General features: G+C 39.5%; 1 protein-coding gene across 1 annotated transcript in view; it reads right to left on the bottom strand.

Annotated features, from left to right (window-relative positions):
• LOC118214346 (NACHT, LRR and PYD domains-containing protein 3-like) overlaps positions 1-18851 on the bottom strand; it is a 211193-nt gene that overhangs the window by 14256 nt on the left and 178086 nt on the right. The window lies entirely within an intron of this gene.

Below are 18851 nucleotides of genomic sequence, written 5' to 3'. Positions count from 1 at the left end.
CCATCGGGGTAAATGCTTCTCGCTCAACCCTAGCACAAAGCTTCTCCACCCTAGCTCCTCAGTAGTGGAACAAACTCCCCGTTCCTCTAAAAACCACTCAGTCATTGCCCGTCTTCCGCTGTAGTCTGAAGACGCATCTCTTCAAACTGTACCTGGACTAACTATCACTACTCTGCAGGGTACACCCAGCTAGGATCACTTATCACTTGTACTCTTCTACCTTATTCCTGTAACACTTTCATGTTACACATGCACCTCCATGCCTCCTAGTTTGAAATAACATTATTTTCTGACCTAGCCTATGCTTACTTTTGCAGCATTATACTCCAGTTAGAGCACTGAGGTCGGCCAACCAGATGCTCTTGGATGTTCCGAGATCCAAGCACAAAAATAGAAGCGACCGAGCTTTTGCGGTAGCTGCCCCTAATCTCTGGAACAGCGCACCTTTTCATATAAGAACTGCCCAGACCCTAGAATCTTTTAAGTCGCTGCTGAAGACCCACTTCTTCTCGTTGGCATTCAATTCGAGTTGAGCTTGTCACCTTGATTTTATCTTCTATTGTGCCGTAATTCTTTTATTACTATGTTTATTGCTTCCTTTTATTTATATTTTTATTTACTTTTATATTTGTCACCTTGATTTTATCTTCTATTGTATCATAATTCTTTTATTACCATGTTTATTGCTTCCTTTTATTCTATTTTTTATTTACTTTTATATTCATTTTGGTATTTTAAATCTGTTCAGCACTTCAGTCAACTGTGGTTGTTGTAAATGTGCTATACAAAAAAAACTTTGACTTGACTTGACTTTGAATTACTGCGTGGACTGAACTTACTGTGTTCATGGCTATGAATAACTGTTTCATCATGAGTATTGTGCCTTATTGGACCTATGTTTTGTAGTTGTTTCAATGAACTTCGGTATGCACTAATTGTATGTTGCTTTGGATAAAAGTGTCTGCCAAATAAATGTAATGTAAATGTAATGGCTAATGTAACTTGAACGGCTAACGTAACATTAATATAATAACATATTACGGCTACAAATGTTTTGATGAATAATGAAATACTTCAACTGTTAATAACACATCAAAAATCCAGTCTTCCATTATACCAAGTGTACTTACTTAAAAAGAATTGAAAGACTCATGAAGATACAGACACACTACAACATGAACCCTAATAGGGTTTGCACTTCTGGAGTAATTCCATTTACTGTCCAGTAAAGCATACTGTAAATATAGAAAAAGAATTAAAGCATCAGAAAGGCTTTCAGAGGTACACACACACACACACACACACACACACACACACACACCAGCCCTGTTCCTCTTACGGTTTGCACCACCAAGGTGACATTTGTTTTCCTGCACACAATAATGTCTGCTCATCCTAACCAAGAGAATGGACAGTTCTCCACAGCCCAACTAAAGCTCTTGTTTGTTCTGCAACAAGGACATTAAATTCCCCCTTCAGGACCTTCAATATGACATCACATGTCTCCTCACTCATTGAGTGATGTCCACCTCCCATACATAAGAACCAAAGGGTACATGAGAGGATATTAGTGACTTAAAATCATTATTCTGTATCGTTTGTTTGACGTTTGTCAACATGAGGACTAGAGTTGTGGCTATGAAAGTCAAGGAAGCTGTTATAAGGCTGAGAAATAAGAAAAAAAAACTGCTGGAGATATAGGCCACCCTTAGGCTCACCAAAATCAACTGTTTGGAACATCATTAAGAAGAAAGAGAGCACTGGTGAGTTCAATAATTTCAAATGGCTTGGTGGGCCAAAAAAGACCTCCTCAGTTGATGACCTCAGTTCACCATAATGAAGAAAAACCCCCAAACACCTGTTCTACAAATCAGAAACACTCTCCATAATACAGGTATAGATGTGTCAGTACCTCATGTCTGCAGAAAACTGCACAAACAGAATGACAGAAGCTACACTGCAAGATGCAAACCACAAGTTAGCATTAGCATAACACAAATCTGTCTACAATCAACGCACCATCTCAATACATAAAACCCATATTGATCATCTTAACGATCACCAAGAAAACTATCCTCCTAAATTGAAAATCTAGGAATTCATTAAGTATCACACAATGGCAAAACCTTCTCACTGAACACATATAAATGGAACAAAAATAACTCTCACTTAAAAATCTAAGTGACTTCACCACTGTTATATGTAAACATTGTAAATGTATAAATGCTGCGATGTAGCCACAAATGGCAAGTACATGGCTGTTTGTAGGGAAACCTCAAAAATGTAGATCTTACTAAACATTTTTCAAAAAGTCTCGTAGGTGTTTGGGGCCCCTCTGCTCCTCGGGGCCCATTTCATTTGAAACTGTTGAAACTGCCACAGCACGCCCCTGGCCACAGCATTTAGTCTCTATTCACATATTTCACACTCCACATACTGTTGGAATCCAAGCATAGAAAGGTCAAGCTCACAGTGATTAAAATCCTCTAGAATGAAAGGTGGGGCTTCAGGTGCGTGTTGTACTCCCTGCAACATTTTCCTGTTTGGTGGGCATTCTTCAGGTGCTCCTGTTCAGATTCATAGGCAAATCAATCAGTCACATAATAATAAGAAATGCATTTTTGATTTAGAGGATAATTACTTTGATGGAACATGCATTTTCAGCTATAGTTATAATCAATTACGAAAGTAAGAGCTTGGGAAAAAAGCTCTCTAAAGCCGCGTTTCCACTGCAGGAACTATACCCCGGAACTAGGAACCTTTTGAGGAACTCAGTGCGTTTCCACCGCAGGAACTAGGGTCTAAATTTAGTTCCTGGGGCTTTATTTTACCCCCCAAAAGGTTCCTGCTCGGGGGGTAGTACTTTCCGAAAGTACAGGAACCTTTTGGGTTGAGCTTGCAGCGCTGAACATTTCTGACTGGTCGAGTACTCGCAGCATTTGTGTTGTATTTATTTTCCGCCATTACCCGCCATGTTTGAAAATATGCAGCGGCAAACAAATTTATTTTTATAATAACTTCAAATCAAACTTGTATGTTATGCGGTGCAGTAGCCTACTTTTGGTTATAGCCTGCCAACGTCTTGGAATTATAACGTGTGCTCTTCTGCTCTTTTCTTGCTTTAGTATTAGTTTTATAAAATGCTAAGTATTCGTGCTGGGACAGCATATTACGTACTAAAACATTCAAACGGATTAATTCGGTTGCTGAATATTTTCTTCCGGATTTTCTTTGTTAGCCCGTTGTAATTGACTCAAAACGTTTGATACAGATGTGAGGTATGCGGTAGTTCTGCGTAATTAACATTGGTGATACAGTACAAGCAAACTGGAAATCACCTTCCGCACTTTTTGTCCGAGTAAAATAGCAGGTTAATTCTAGTAATCTTCCCTTTAGCTTTTTCAGACTGCCGTAATTTTACTGCCATTTTTCAATTCCACTAAAAGACCAGGAAGACTATGGACTAATATATGGTGCATGGTTCGCAGCTGGAGGGCACACTTCGCTGCTCGGCTAGCAGTAACTTCGAAGGAAAGCAAACGGTGGCTGTACCACTACTAATTTACATTTTCACGCAAGTCCGAGTTTTCGTTCTATTCTTGTCATTTTGCGATTAGCCTATATGGAATTGACGACGAGAAAATAATCAAACAGCAAATTGTTTACAACGTGTGCATGTTTTCTGCTGTTGTTGCCAGTTATACATATAAATGTGAATGCATTCTGTCGCTTCGGATGTCAAGACATGAAAGCGAATGTTCGCATAAAAACATAATGAATGTGTTTGAGAGGATATATGAAAATCAATAAATACAAAAGTAACCATATATAGTCATTGTTGGTAACCCGTTGTATATAAGTGGAATAAACCCCTCCGGGCTGTCCCGGTTATTAGAAAATAATCTAGGCTACTTCGGTGGTAGTATGGGGTTACAGAAGAAATCATATGACAGATGGACCGACGACAACTTTTTCATACGTCAGTGGGCTAATTTGCCTAATCTTCGCGGTACTTTAGACCCCGGTGGAAACGCAGACAACCATTGGCTGAAGGAACCTTTTAGTTCCTGGTAAAGTAGTTTCTGGGACTGAAAGTTCCGGGTAATTTTGGTGGAAACGCGGCTTAACTGCACTTGGCGATTTGACAAGGTGGGTCTTTTGAGACCCCAGGCAACGGCTTCAGACGCTCTGCAACTAACCAGTTCACACCGCTGCAATTTTCTCTGCAACATTCAAAAACCGTTTTGTCTCGTTGCGAATCATTGATCTGAATTGGCCTTAACGTTACCGTTATTTACATTGCCATCAAGTTCATCAGTATATATTATAATGATCGGAATAAAGCCGTCTTTACACAGAGCATTAACCAGGGGTATAGGTGGAGCAGAGCCAGGTCTGATTTCAGTGTAAAGATGTCAAACCGGATAAAACTAAATAAAATAATACAGCAGTATGGATTAGCGTTATTATTTTATTACGCTTCCTCATATGGTCCTTCAGCCTTGCCCTTTTTTGATGAAATCTTTGTTTTTGTTTTATTATTCTTGTTCTGATTGCTAATTTAACACCCAGCTCAGCTTTATTCTCGAACAGTTTGCTAGCAAAACCAGAAACACCAGCGGTAACATTTTGCAAGGCAGTTGTTTCAAAAATATCACACAACAATCATTCATGAGAAAGACTGTTTAGTGTCCACGAGATACATAATTGTACGAGCCACAGCGAATCCCGCAAATTCTTCTCTGCAGTGTAAAGATGTTCATACCGGGCAAAAGGTGGATAAAGAACGTCTGCGGAAATTGATCATCACTAATTCTACCCCAGGTCTGCTACAGCATTTTAACCCAGCTCGGCAGTGTAAAGGCAGCTTAAGTTAGCCTAATGTTAGACAATGAATGAGTGTGTACATAACGTTACTTTTATAACAACCATTTTTTATTCAGTAAATAGTAAGTGTTCTAGTTGGCGTGGCCCAGGTACCAACTGACTGACGTCACACAAGCGACACTGGTTGGATCCGGCTGGATCTCTGGGAAGTGAGGTCCAAAGTGAGGTCCACACCTGCAATTACTGCTTTTCGCCATTGGTAAAGAGAACGAAACAGAAATCTTTGAGATTGTAACTTTAAGGTAGAAAGCAAACAAATCAGAGCCACATATAATATAATATAATATAATATAACATAACATAATAATAGTTAATATAATAAAAACAGTTCATGTAATAACTTTGTCCTCTTTCATGTAATAACTTCCCGTTAACCTGCTTGGTCCTCACCAGTCTGGCTTTCAATCTGGGCACTCAACAGGGACTGCCCTCCTCACGCCTCTCCTCTGTCCTGATCCTCCTAGAACTGTCTGCAGCAATCAACATGGTCAACCAAAACTACTCCTCTCCACCTTGGCTGAGATGGGCAGTTCTGGGACTGCCCCAGGTCATACCATGTCACCTGGATGAGGTCTGCCTCTGCTCCTCATCCCCTTGCTACAGGAGTCCCACAGGGATCTGTACTGGAGCCTCTGCTGTTTTCCATTCACACCAAATCTCTTGGTTCAGTTATTAATTCACACGGATTCTCTTATCACGTATGCTGATGATACATAAATCTTCTTCTCTGTCCCCCCCTCGACTATACTGGTCAATGAGAGACAACAAGACTGAGCTTCTGCTCATCCCCTACAAGACATCCCTACTACAGGAGCTCTCAATCACTGTCTATTGCATTACAGTGACTGCCTTTCACTCTGCAACAAGGCTGGGGGTGCTCCTGGATGACCAGGTGGACCTCAAGGATCACATCAAGGCAAAATCACGGTCCTGCAGATTCCTCCTGTACAACATGAGGAGGATTCGACCATACCTGACCATGGACTCCACCCAGCTACTTGTCTAGAGTATGGTGACCTCCCATCTTGACTCCTGCAACTCCTTCCTTGCAAGCCTGCCAACTTGTGCCATACAGCCACTACAGATGATTCAGAATGTGATTCAGTGGAGCTAACGTGGTGAAAGCAATCGCCCTGAACAAGTGGACAAGACTGTCATGCTTTGGCCATTGTCTACGCATTGCTATTGGTAAGCTTACTCTCTCCATGTCTTTCTCTTTTAATGTCAGTGTATTCATGCATGCATGTTGAGCATGCATGAGCTTAATCTTTAATGTTCTTCAGAGACAACTTCCTTTGTTGCCCACAGTCATATAAATATACTTTTTGAAAAGTAATACATTACAAAAAAAATATTAAAACATACAGACACGTGGCACAGACATAAGAGGTAATTATATATGTATATATTGTGTGTATATAAGATTATGATGAAATTAATATTTAACTGAATTCATTGGTTTTTTTTGCAGAGAGAAGCATGAGGGATGCCAGGATTGACAAAGCTGTGGGAGTTTGTAAAAAGGTCATCAGTGCATTCTCGCACAACTGGAAAAGGCAGCAGGCACTCAAAGATGATCAAGAAGAAATTGGCCGCCCTCAGCATAAACTGGCAACGGAATCTCCAACACGATGGGGATCAAGGCAAAAGATGATTCAGCGACTGCTTGAACAAGACACAAGTCTTAGCTGCTGATAGGTCAACCAGGCATCTGGTGCCTACATGGCAAGGACATTGATGTCTTTGATTCTGTGAGTAAGGCACTAGGGCCTCTCCTTGATTTCACAGATGCTCTCTCTGCTGAAAATTATGTCACTGTGTCATGCTTGAAGCCTGTTCTTCAGCTATTCAACAGTGAGCTGCTACAGGGGAAAGATGAAGACACAGATCTCACCAAGACAATTAAAAGTTCAATACTGGACTATCTGAACACCAAGTACAAGGAGCCAGAGATTGAGAAACTGTTCAACATGGCAACAATGCTTGATCCACGCTTCCGCACTCATGAGTCAAGAAGAGATCCTGGTCATCAAAGCCAGAGTCGTCAGAGAGGTGGAATCCCTTTCTGTCATGCCAAGTGACACTGCTGCCCCTGAAAAATCACCTCGATCTACAGGACAAGCCGAAAGTGCATCTAAAGCCGCATTTCCACCGCAGGAACTTTACCCCGGAACTAGGAACCTTTTGAGGAAATGTGCGTTTCGACCGCAGGAACTAGGGTCTAAATGAAGTTCCGGGGACTTTATTTTACCCCCCAAAAAGTCCCTGCTCGGGGGGTAGTACTTCCCAAAAGTACCGGAACTTTTGGGGTGGGGCGCAAGCGCTGAAAATTTCTGATTGGTCGACAAGGCTACTCGCAGTGTTTTATTTCAACCGCCATTTTTAAATATCTGCAGCCGCAAACCGATTTATTTTCATAACTTGAAATCAAACTTGTATGTTATGCGGTGCAGTAGCCTACTTTTGGTTAGACCCTGCCAACGTCTTGGAATTATAACGTGTGCTCTTCTGTTCTTTTCTTGCTTTAGTATTCGTTTTATAAAATGTTAAGCATTCGTGCTGGGACAGCATATTACGTACCAAAACATTCAAACGGTTTAATTCGGTTGCTGAATATTTTCTTCCGGATTTTCTTTGTTAGCCCGTTGTAATTGACTCAAAACGTTTGATACAGTTATGTGAGGTATGCGGTAGTTCTGGGTAATTTACATTGGTGATACATTAAAAGCAAACTGGAAATCACCTTCCGCACTTTTTGTCAGGGTAAAATAACAGGTTAATTCTAGTAATCGTACCTTTTGCTTTTTCAGACTGCTATAATTTTACTCTGCCATTCTTCAATTCCACAAAAAGACCAGGAAGACTATGGACTAATTTATGGTGCATGGTTCGCATCTGGAGGGCACACTTCGCTGCTCGGCTAGCGGTAACTTTGAAGGAAAGCAAACGGTGGCTGTACCACTGCTAATTTAAATTTTCACGCAAGTCCGAGTTTTCATTTTGCGATTAGCCTATATGGAATTGACGATGAGAAAGTAATCAATTCAACAGCAAATTGTATACGACGTGTGCATGTTTTCTGCTGTTGTTGCCAGTTATTTGTGGAATGTGAATGCATTCTGTCGCCTCGGATGTCAAGACATGAAAGTGAATGTTCGCATAAAAACATAATGAATGTGTTTGAGAGGATATATAAAACAGTTACAATCTGACTATTGGCCTGTTATATCCTATTTGTTGCATAACAACGGTCCAAGTCCAACTACCAACGACAGTTTTGCTTGACAGCGGTAAAATATGCCCAAACGGCCGCGGAAGAATATTTCAATTTCAGGTGATTAAATCGATAAAAATCAATAAATACAAAAGTAACCATATACAGTCATTGTTGGTAGCCCGTTGTATATAAGCGGAATAAACCCCTCCGGGCTGTCCCGGTTATTAGAAAATAATGTAGGCTACTTCGGTGGTAGTATGGTGTTACAGAAAAAATCATAGGACAGATGGACCGACGACAACGTTGCTTTTTCATACGTCAGTGGGCTAATTTGCCTAATCTTCCCGGGACATTAGACCGCGGTGGAAACGCAGACAACAATGGGCTGAAGGAACCTTTCAGTTCCTTGAAAAGTAGTTCCTGGGACTAAAAGTACTTCCGGGTACTTTTGGTGGAAACGCGGCTTAAGAGGCAGAGGAAGAGTCTTGGAAGCTTTTTCAAGAAACCAGCTGCTAAGCTGACCAGCCTTTCTGACACAGAGAAAATTGAGGCTGAATTAAACAGCTAATTGCTTTATCCACTGGCAGATGATGAGAGCGATCCCCTCGCATGGTGGAAGCTACACAAGGTGAATTTTCCTCAGATCAGTGGTTTGGCAAAAAAGTACTTGTGTATCCTTGCTACAAGTACAGCCTCAGAGAGGCTATTCAATGCTGGGGGAAATATAGTAACATGCCAAATGTCTGCTCTGAAACCAGCCACAGTTAATATGCTAGTCTTCTTAACCAAAAATCTTAAGCTGTGATGTCCTGTTCTCTTTTTGATAGCTACCTCTTCCTGAATCACATGCTGTAGTAGTATGTGTGTGATAACTTGCACTACCTAATTAGTGGCATGTTCCAGCCACAACCTCATTTCCACATAAGTTATTTTATTTACAATTTCAAAGTATATCAGTGTTTACATTTTCATTTAACTTGTATTTTATTTGTTAATTTGTTGTTAATTTATCGGGTTGTTTTTGTACTGTTTTGTTTTGTAGTTTTGTAACCTAACTGAAGACATGTTTGGGATTGTTACTTTTTGATTTTCTGTTTGCACTATTTTTACGACTGTTTGTGCCATTACAGTACAACAGAGGTTGTATAAGTGTTTACGTTTTCATTTGTTGTATGTAGTTTATGATTAAAGTCAGAATAGGCGTTTACATTTCAAACTTGTACTTGATTTGAATCATTATTGTGTTTATATACTGTTTTGATGTTTTGCAGCATAGGTTCGACCCAGTGTACTGAAAAATCGTAGCGAGAACAAATGAAAACAGTTCATATATTAGCACATTATTTCATTTTAATTGAATATTGTTTTCCAGTTTAAAAAGTAGGCTATAGACAGAGCATTTTCCCACAGAATATTTAATAGCCAAAGAACCAAGCACTTTCTTTCCCTATTTTTAATAAAAATTTGTTTTTGTTTCAATTTTATTCTAAACAATTTAGATTGAAAGAATGTGTTTGATATGGCCATTTTATTTAACTAAATTTCCCAAAATGTGTTGTTTTAGCCCTAGATGCTTATTTCTTTACCGTGACTTGTTCTAACGGCTGCTTGAAAGAGAAAGTGATATTGGGATGGCAGGTATGCCATCCCGCCAGGTTACGCCTTGGCGGGGGCATGCCCCATACCTATACAGCACCGAGAGTTTGGCACTTTTCAGCGTACCCCACAGAAATAACCGCAATAGCCACAGACACTCAGCCCTTAAAACATTACATTCTGTACATTCTGACCCCATTTCAACAGACGGATTTCATAAACAACTTCACATGTCCACACAATAAAGCCCCAAACTAAGGGGATTTTGTGTTTTCTCCTTATTCTTCTTATTCTTCTTCTCTTTCTTTTTCTTCTTCTTCTTCTTCTCATTCTTATTTTTCTTGCCGCCTATCCCACTAACAACACGTCTCCCCATTGGACATTTTACCGACACCAGCCAAATCTTCACCTACACGACCCAATCAAAAACATACGCACGCAAAATACCCATACTGTTTTACTCTGAAACATTTCCAGTTTAAACAGCTAGTCTGCCTGTGGCCTAGTGGGCAAGGTTCCAGTCTTGGGAACATGGGGTCCTAGGTTCAAGCCCAGCTAGGAACACGTTTCTTTAACCTGCTTTTACCCTCACTAATAATTGTCTACTACTTCTCAATTATTGCTTTTGCACCATATCTACCCGCCGTTCACCGTTATCAGCAAACGCCACGTTTCTACATTCATGTTACCTTGCCCTGTTCTCTATCTAGCCACATACAAACAATTACTACGTATGTACGTTCTGCAACTCCCCATTAAAACATTACATTTAAAATCATGACTTACTCATAATTATAACTACTACTACTGAACATGAGAAAAGCACATCAGTGCAATAGATTTCACACGTAACTTAACCCTCCACTTCAACAACTAATACTTTATACAGACTGTTATATAAACCGTTCAATAAGGAAACTAAGCTCGCTCATGGTCACTTCGTTTACTTCGCACTATAGTCTGTGATCATGTCAACCTTCACCTACATGCCCATTCTGCTAAAAACATTGTTTCAACTACGCAATTTCATCATTTCTCCTAATTTCTCTCACACTGTTGTTATTTTCTCATATGCAAAGCCTGCTGGGACATATGAGTCTGCTCCTATTCTCCACTATCAAGTTTTCCGTTTCTAGCTTAGCAAAACAGCGAAGAGGATTCCTACCTGCAGATAAGCCTATCAAAATGCCTTATAAAGCTTACAAACACTAAAAGTGCATCTCCACGAAATAACAGACAACGGAGCAGGACAGAAGGGTACACAATTTGCGACCGAGGGAGCTCTAATTCTACGGGCTTGCTGATTCTTTTGTCAATCAAGGCTCGTTGGATGCCTGTCAAATCCGTGAGTACATACACTGGCCATATTTCACCTGCGTTTCTGATGCGTTTACACTTAAGCCACCGCACCCTTTGTCACAGCCACTGTTTTACATATATAGCAAACCGAAACTGCTAAACGGTACACGCTCATCAGACTGTACAAATTCACACAAGGATAGCCATAATCCACAACCGTTTCTTACAGGGTCACTTCGCATTTCTCACTCTCGTAATAAAACGCTTTGCAAAAAGAAATGATATCTCATAAAAAACACGTTTTCAACGTACAAAAATGCCAAGTTACTCACACATACAAGACATACACCGTCTATAACTCATTCATTCAGACTGCCAAAATCCAGGCCTGCCATTAAAAGTATTGATATCAAAATGATGCCAAGTTACGGTACTACAAACATAGGCTATCTTGCCTCACCGAAATTAAATAAGATGTATTCCAAAGCAATGCTACCCAATATTTCCTCAATTCTTTCAAGTCACTTTAACGGTTGTTATTTTGTGTCGGATCTGTTGGATTTTTGGGTAAAATCATACCTTAGTGTTAGCTAGCCAAGCATATAAATTATCTAACCATCCCCCATTTGTTTGTAGAACACAAGGCTCATCATCATGGATGTTTTTTTAATAAATGCTGACAAAAACTTTACAGTTACACAGAATATAAATGAAAGATTCTAAATATTTCATTGATGAGCAGTCAATACAGTACATAACTTAAGGTATGATTTTACCCAAAAATCCAACATACTTGACACAAAATGACAACAGAAAATCCACGTTTCAGTGCCTGGATTCCAGTTGTTTCTGCGAATTGCAGCGATCCATTTGCTTCTCTTTTCTTTAGCTTTCGGCAGTCTGTAAAAAGATAGCTCCGATTGCTTGTTGAATCTATTTGTACAGTCAGTCGCTCTTTCCCATTTTAGATGCGTTTTTTGTGTTTTCGCGGCATTCAAGCTGAACGCTAACGCTGCCACTCAGTAGTCTTTCTGCTACTCAGTGGGTGTAACCGCAGTGACTTCCACTTACTGTGACATCATGTGCATACCCTCTATTACATATGTACATACATACATAAGATGAGTTCCACTCCCAGCCTTACACACTCACACACAAGTATTAAATCTATTAATAATGTGATTAATGTAATTATGAATTGATAATAAAAAGAGATGTAAGGATGGAAAACATGGTACTGTATTTTATTAAAACATACACAAAGATGGTATATGTCTTGAGAGTGATAAAAAAAACATCTGAGTTACATCTGCAATCTCTGTGGCTCTTTGAGTAATGGTCTTACTCATAAGTGGCTCTCCTCAGAAAATTAGTGTGTACCACTGAACTACGGCATCAACTGGAATTACACTGCATCGTCATCTAGTGGCTGTATGAGAACACCACAACTGATTATGGCCACTGACTGTTACTGCTGGTAGACACTAGATTTTTAAAAACGTGGTGTCTTTTGAAATTTCCACATATTGCACCTATTTTCTGTAGAGTAATATAAACTGCACAAAAATTTTAATAAGTAGGGGCATTTGAAAGTTATTAGAATACTTATCTAAGAAAAACTCCTGTAAATGATATTATCCTTTAGATGATAGGAGCTAGAGCCAGAACATTAATCTCTGAATCAGGCATTCCACACAGCATGCCTGCTTACAGATCACACAGTACACAGCACTACTCACCCTAGTCTCTGTAGTTTACATTTTGGACTCCTCAATCCAGCACAGAGTAGCTCCACTCCTGAATCTCCCAGGTTATTGTAGCTGAGGTCCAGATCTCTCAGGGGTGAGTTTGATGACTGGAGAGCTGAGGCCACAATATTACAGCACTTCTGTGTGAGTTTACAGTAGTTCAGTCTGCAAAGAAGAGTTCATATATTATAGTATTATTACTGGGATGGCAGGTATGCCATCCTGCCAAGTTACGCCTTGGCGGGGGCATGCCCCATACCTATAGAGCACCGAGAGTTTGGCACTTTTCTGGGTCCCCCACAGAAATAACCACAACAGCCACAGACACTCAGCCCTTAAAACATTACATTCTGTACATTCTGACCCCATTTCAACAGACAGATTTCATAAACAACTTCACATGTCCACACAATAAAGCCCCAAACTAAGGGGATTTTGCATTTTCTTCTTCTTCTTCTTCTTCTTCTCCTCATTCTTATTTTTCCTGCCGCCTATCCCACTAACAACACGTCTCCCCATTGGACATTTTACCGACACCAGCCAAATCTTCACCTACACGACCCAATCAAAAACATACGCACGCAAAATACCCATACCGTTTTACTCTGAAACATTTCCAGTTTAAACAGCTAGTCTGCCTGTGGCCTAGTGGGCAAGGTTCCAGTCTTGGGAACATGGGGTCCTAGGTTCAAGCCCAGCTAAGAACACGTTTCTTTAATCCTCTGGGGTCGACAGCTCCGCCGGCGGAGCTCGACAAGATGAAATTAACTTTTGTTTCTATTTGGATGATTAACTTCACGTGCTGTTATCATACAGACGCAACAGAAACATTGACAGAAACCTCAGAATCGCGACTTTCCAATGCGCCCATTGGCAAATAATATAAATTGTTTTAAATGTTCCAAATTTGATTAATTAGATCATGTATGCTTCGCTAAACTTTACTCATTACTATGTGAATTTCGCTCAGCAGGTAGTCCGCCCAAATCGCATTCACATGTTAACAACATTATAATTACTCTCCATAGAAGGAGACTAAAGGAGGGGCGATGCGCGATCCATGTGAGAAATGCCAAGTCTGCGAAAGCGAGATAGAATGTCACAGAGTGTCGCCTAATTCACTTCTTTTGAGGTGAACATTTCGTTTAATTTTGGAAAATGGTCCGTCCGGAAGCCGACACTGATGAAGAGCGGTGTCATTTCGAACAGCGAACTGATCCAGCTTAGGATCAACTTCATGCGTAAGTATATTTCTTATGATCATATTGGTAAATATGTGTACTGTATTGCAATGTATCTGTGTGTTTGTAGGAATATCCAGCAATGTGCGCGTTTGTAAATTCCCACACTATGAACGATTCGAACTATTGCATCTCAAAATTATAGGCTAGGCTCTCTGCGTCTGGTTGTATTAGAAGTATCAGGTAGACTGTATGTTTTTCGATCATATTCGTAATAAATAGCTCATGCCTGGCGTGTAGTGGCGTGGCTAGGATTCTAAAACTGATGTCCTTGCACAATCGATAATAGCATACATTACATTACATTACAGGCATTTAGCAGACGCTCTTATCCAGAGCGACTTACACAACTTTTACATAGCATTTTACATTGTATCCATTTATACAGCTGGATATATACTGAAGCAATTTCGGTTAAGTACCTTGCTCAAGGGTACAACGGCAGTGTCCTTACCCGGGAATCGAACCTGCAACCTTTCGGTTACAAGCCCAGTTCCTTACCCACTGTGCTACATACTCTAAGTAAGTTTGGGAAATAGCAATAAAATAACCACTTCGCTAAACAGACCTAGCCTAGTTCAGATTGAGGCATTGTTATTGATGAGTTGCGTGTAGTTTAGTTGGAATATCAGTGTTTATTTAGTTAAGCTAATGTTTTTTCGTTGATAGCTTGCATTATTTGTAAATGTGTGCTGTATTACATTCTCTGTGTGTTTGTAGGAATATTCACTAATATGTGCGCTTGTAAATTCCCACACTACGAATGATTCTAACCATTGCTTCTCAAAATTATAGGCTACCTCTCTGAGTCTGGTTGTGCTTGTTTGGTTCTTTGTTTGTATATGATGTCACATTTCATAAATTTTGTTTTCATTAGTTAGTGGCTTGTCCCTTTTTTGTAAAGCACATTTAATTTTCACCTGTTGAAGGAAATGTGCTATATAAATAAAGTTTGATTTGATTTCACATTTCCTAACAATTTTGTTTTTATTATATTTGCAGAGATGTTGATCAGGAAACACAGCCTAGTTCACCACTAGCTAAGAGGCCAGGCAGACGTTGCAAGAGTTCACCAGTCTCATCTCATCTTCCATGCAGTTCACTTCAATAAATGTTCTAAAATCAAAAGTTGTCTTTGTTTCTGTCTTCTAAATGGCTCACTGAGTCTTTGTCTTAGTGGTGGGGGGGCATGCGGCCAGGTGTGAATAGCCTACTTAGCTGGCAGGTATTCCTACCCAATGCATATTCATTACAGAAAGGCCATTTGCCCTCCCATTCTCACCTGGTGTTGAAAAATAGTAGTCACAACACTAACTTTTAGCAATTTATTTTATATTTCTCATTGGATTTGCTAAAATATTTTGTCATCTTTTGATACCCCAGACCTTGAAGAACACATTTCAGTGACCAAAAGTCTTATTCACAATTGTTTAGTGTGTTTTATTACAACATTCCTGTGCATGTGCAAAACTACTGTTTACAGTTTGTGTGTTTTTAGAGCAGTTTACAATCCACACATTATTATGACCTACTTACTGCTGCCATATTGTTGTAGCTGAGTTTGTGCTGAAAACAAAGATATGAAACACTTTGGAATCACTGTATATAAAGTTGATGAAATTTACACAAATGTCAGAGCATCGCACAATCACCAGTGTGCCTCATTTTACCCTTAGACCCCAGAGAGTTAACCTGCTTTTACCCTCACTAATAATTGTCTACTACTTCTCAATTATTGCTTTTGCACCATATCTACCCGCCGTTCACCGTTATCAGCAAACGCCACATTTCTACATTCATGTTACCTTGCCCTGTTCTCTATCTAGCCACATACAAACAATTACTACGTATGTACGTTCTGCAACTCCCCATTAAAACATTACATTTAAAATCATGACTCACTCATAATTATAACTACTACTACTGAACATGAGAAAAGCACATCAGTGAAATAGATTTCACACGTAACTTAACCCTCCACTTCAACAACTAATACTTCATACCGACTGTTATATAACCCGTTCAATAAGGAAACTAAGCTCGCTCATGGTCACTTCGTTTACTTCGCACTATAGTCTGTGATCATGTCAACCTTCACCTACATGCCCATTCTGCTAAAAACATATTGTTTCAACTAGGCAATTTCATCATTTCTCCTAATTTCTCTCACACTGTTGTTATTTTCTCATATACAAAGCCTGCTGGGACATATGAGTCTGCTCCTATTCTCCACTATCAAGTTTTCCGTTTCTAGCTTAGCAAAACAGCGAAGAGGATTCCTACCTGCAGATAAGCCTATCAAAATGCCTTATAAAGCTTACAAACACTAAAAGTGCATCTCCACGAAATAACAGACAACGGAGCAGGACAGAAGGGTACACAAGTTGCGACCGAGGGAGCTCTAATTCTACGGGCTTGCTGATTCTTTTGTCAATCAAGGCTCGTTGGATGCCTGTCAAATCCGTGAGTACATACACTGGCCATATTTCACCTGCGTTTCTGATGCGTTTACACTTAAGCCACCGCACCCTTTGTCACAGCCACTGTTTTACATATATAGCAAACCGAAACTGCTAAACGGTACGCGCTCATCAGACTGTACAAATTCACACAAGGATAGCCATAATCCACAACCGTTTCTTACAGGGTCACTTCGCATTTCTCACTCTCGTAATAAAACGCTTTGCAAAAAGAAATGATATCTCATAAAAAACACGTTTTCAACGTACAAAAGTTACTCACACATACAAGACATACACCGTCTATAACTCATTCATTCAGACTGCCAAAATCCAGGCCTGCCATTAAAAGTATTGATATCAAAATGATGCCAAGTTACGGTACTACAAACATAGGCTATCTTGCCTCACCGAAATTAAATAAGATGTATTCCAAAGCAATGCTACCCAATATTTCCTCAATTCTTTCAAGTCACTTTAACGGTTGTTATTTTGTGTCGGATCTGTTGGATTTTTGGGTAAAATCATACCTTAGTGTTAGCTAGCCAAGCATATAAATTATCTAACCATGCCCCATTTGTTTGTAGAACACAAGGCTCATCATCATGGATGTTTTTTTAATAAATGCTGACAAAAACTTTACAGTTACACAGAATATAAATGAAAGATTCTAAATATTTAATTGATGAGCAGTCAATACAGTACATAACTTAAGGTATGATTTTACCCAAAAATCCAACATACCTGACACAAAATGACAACAGAAAATCCACGTTTCAGTGCCTGGATTCCAGTTGTTTCTGCGAATTGCAGTGATCCATTTGCTTCTCTTTTCTTTAGCTTTCGGCAGTCTGTAAAAAGATAGCTCCGATTGCTTGTTGAATCTATTTGTACAGTCAGTCGCTCTTTCCCATTTTAGATGTGTTTTTTGTGTTTTCGCGGCATTCAAGCTGAACGCTAACGCTGCCACTCAGTAGTCTTTCTGCTACTCAGTGGGTGTAACCGCACAGTGCCTTCCACTTACTGTGACGTCATGTGCATACCCTCTATTACATATGTACATACATACATAAGATGAGTTCCACTCCCAGCCTTACACACTCACACACAAGTATTATATCTATTAATAATGTGATTAATGTAATTATGAATTGATAATAAAAAGTGATGTAAGGATGGAAAACATGGTACTGTATTTTTTTAAAACATACACAAAGATGGTATATGTCTTGAGAGTGATAAAAAAAACATCTGAGTTATATCTGCAATCTCTGTGGCTCTTTGAGTAATGGTCTTACTCATAAGTGGCTCTCCTCAGAAAATTAGTGTGTACCACTGAACTACGGCATCAACTGGAATTACACTGCATCGTCATCTAGTGGCTGTATGAGAACACCACAACTGATTATTGCCACTGACTGTTACTGCTGGTAGACACTAGATTTTTAAAAACGTGGTGTCTTTTGAAATTTCCACATATTGCACCTATTTTCTGCATGTCCTTGTCCTATAATCCATCCATTACATTACATTACATTACAGGCATTTAGCAGACGCTCTTATCCAGAGCGACTTACACAACTTTTTACATAGCATTTTACATTGTATCTATTTATACAGCTGGATATATATACTGAAGCAATTTCGGTTAAGTACCTTGCTCAAGGGTACAACGGCAGTGTCCTTACCTGGGAATCGAACCTGCGACCTTTCGGTTACAAGTCTAGTTCCTTACCCAATCCATTCATTTTATTCTCACAGCTTTTGCAAATATAACAGGCTGATTATTGCGTTGCATTTAATTATTACTGTAACAATGATAATAACAATGACAAAAAAGTCTGATATATTAAGTCATTTTTTTCTTTCAAAACCCCTTATGTTTGCTAGACCTTGTGGAGTAATATAAACTGCACAAAACATTTAATAAGTAGGGGCATTTGAAAGTTATTAGAATACTTATCTAAGAAAAACTCCTGTAAATGATATTATCCTTTAGATGATAGGAGCTAGAGCCAGAACATTAATCTCTGAATCAGGCATTCCACACAGCATGCCTGCTTACAGTGGTATAATATCCAGCCTATGACTTGGGACTGGAACCACAGAAAGTGACTAAACTAAACGATGTAACCACTGCATCTAAACCGCAGCTCACATGTTGTTCAGATGGACACTCCCACCAAAATGTACACACATACCCAGCCGGCGAGTTAATGCCCGATTTTACCAGCAGAATTAAATACAATTTTATTAACAATCCTTTCAGAAACACCACAATCCTGCAGCACACACAGGTGTGTGATGAAGGAGTAAAACTCACCTTCATCAAAAGGTCTGGGTGTGAAAGAGAGTGGGGTACAGGTATGGATTTCATTAGAGTTCATAGCAGGTAGTGAATAAT

This window comes from Anguilla anguilla, chromosome 15, assembly GCF_013347855.1.
Source record: "Anguilla anguilla isolate fAngAng1 chromosome 15, fAngAng1.pri, whole genome shotgun sequence".
Classification (NCBI taxonomy): domain Eukaryota; kingdom Metazoa; phylum Chordata; class Actinopteri; order Anguilliformes; family Anguillidae; genus Anguilla; species Anguilla anguilla.
The sequence above is the reverse complement of the archived record's forward strand: the minus strand, read 5'-3'. Positions and strand labels throughout refer to the sequence as shown.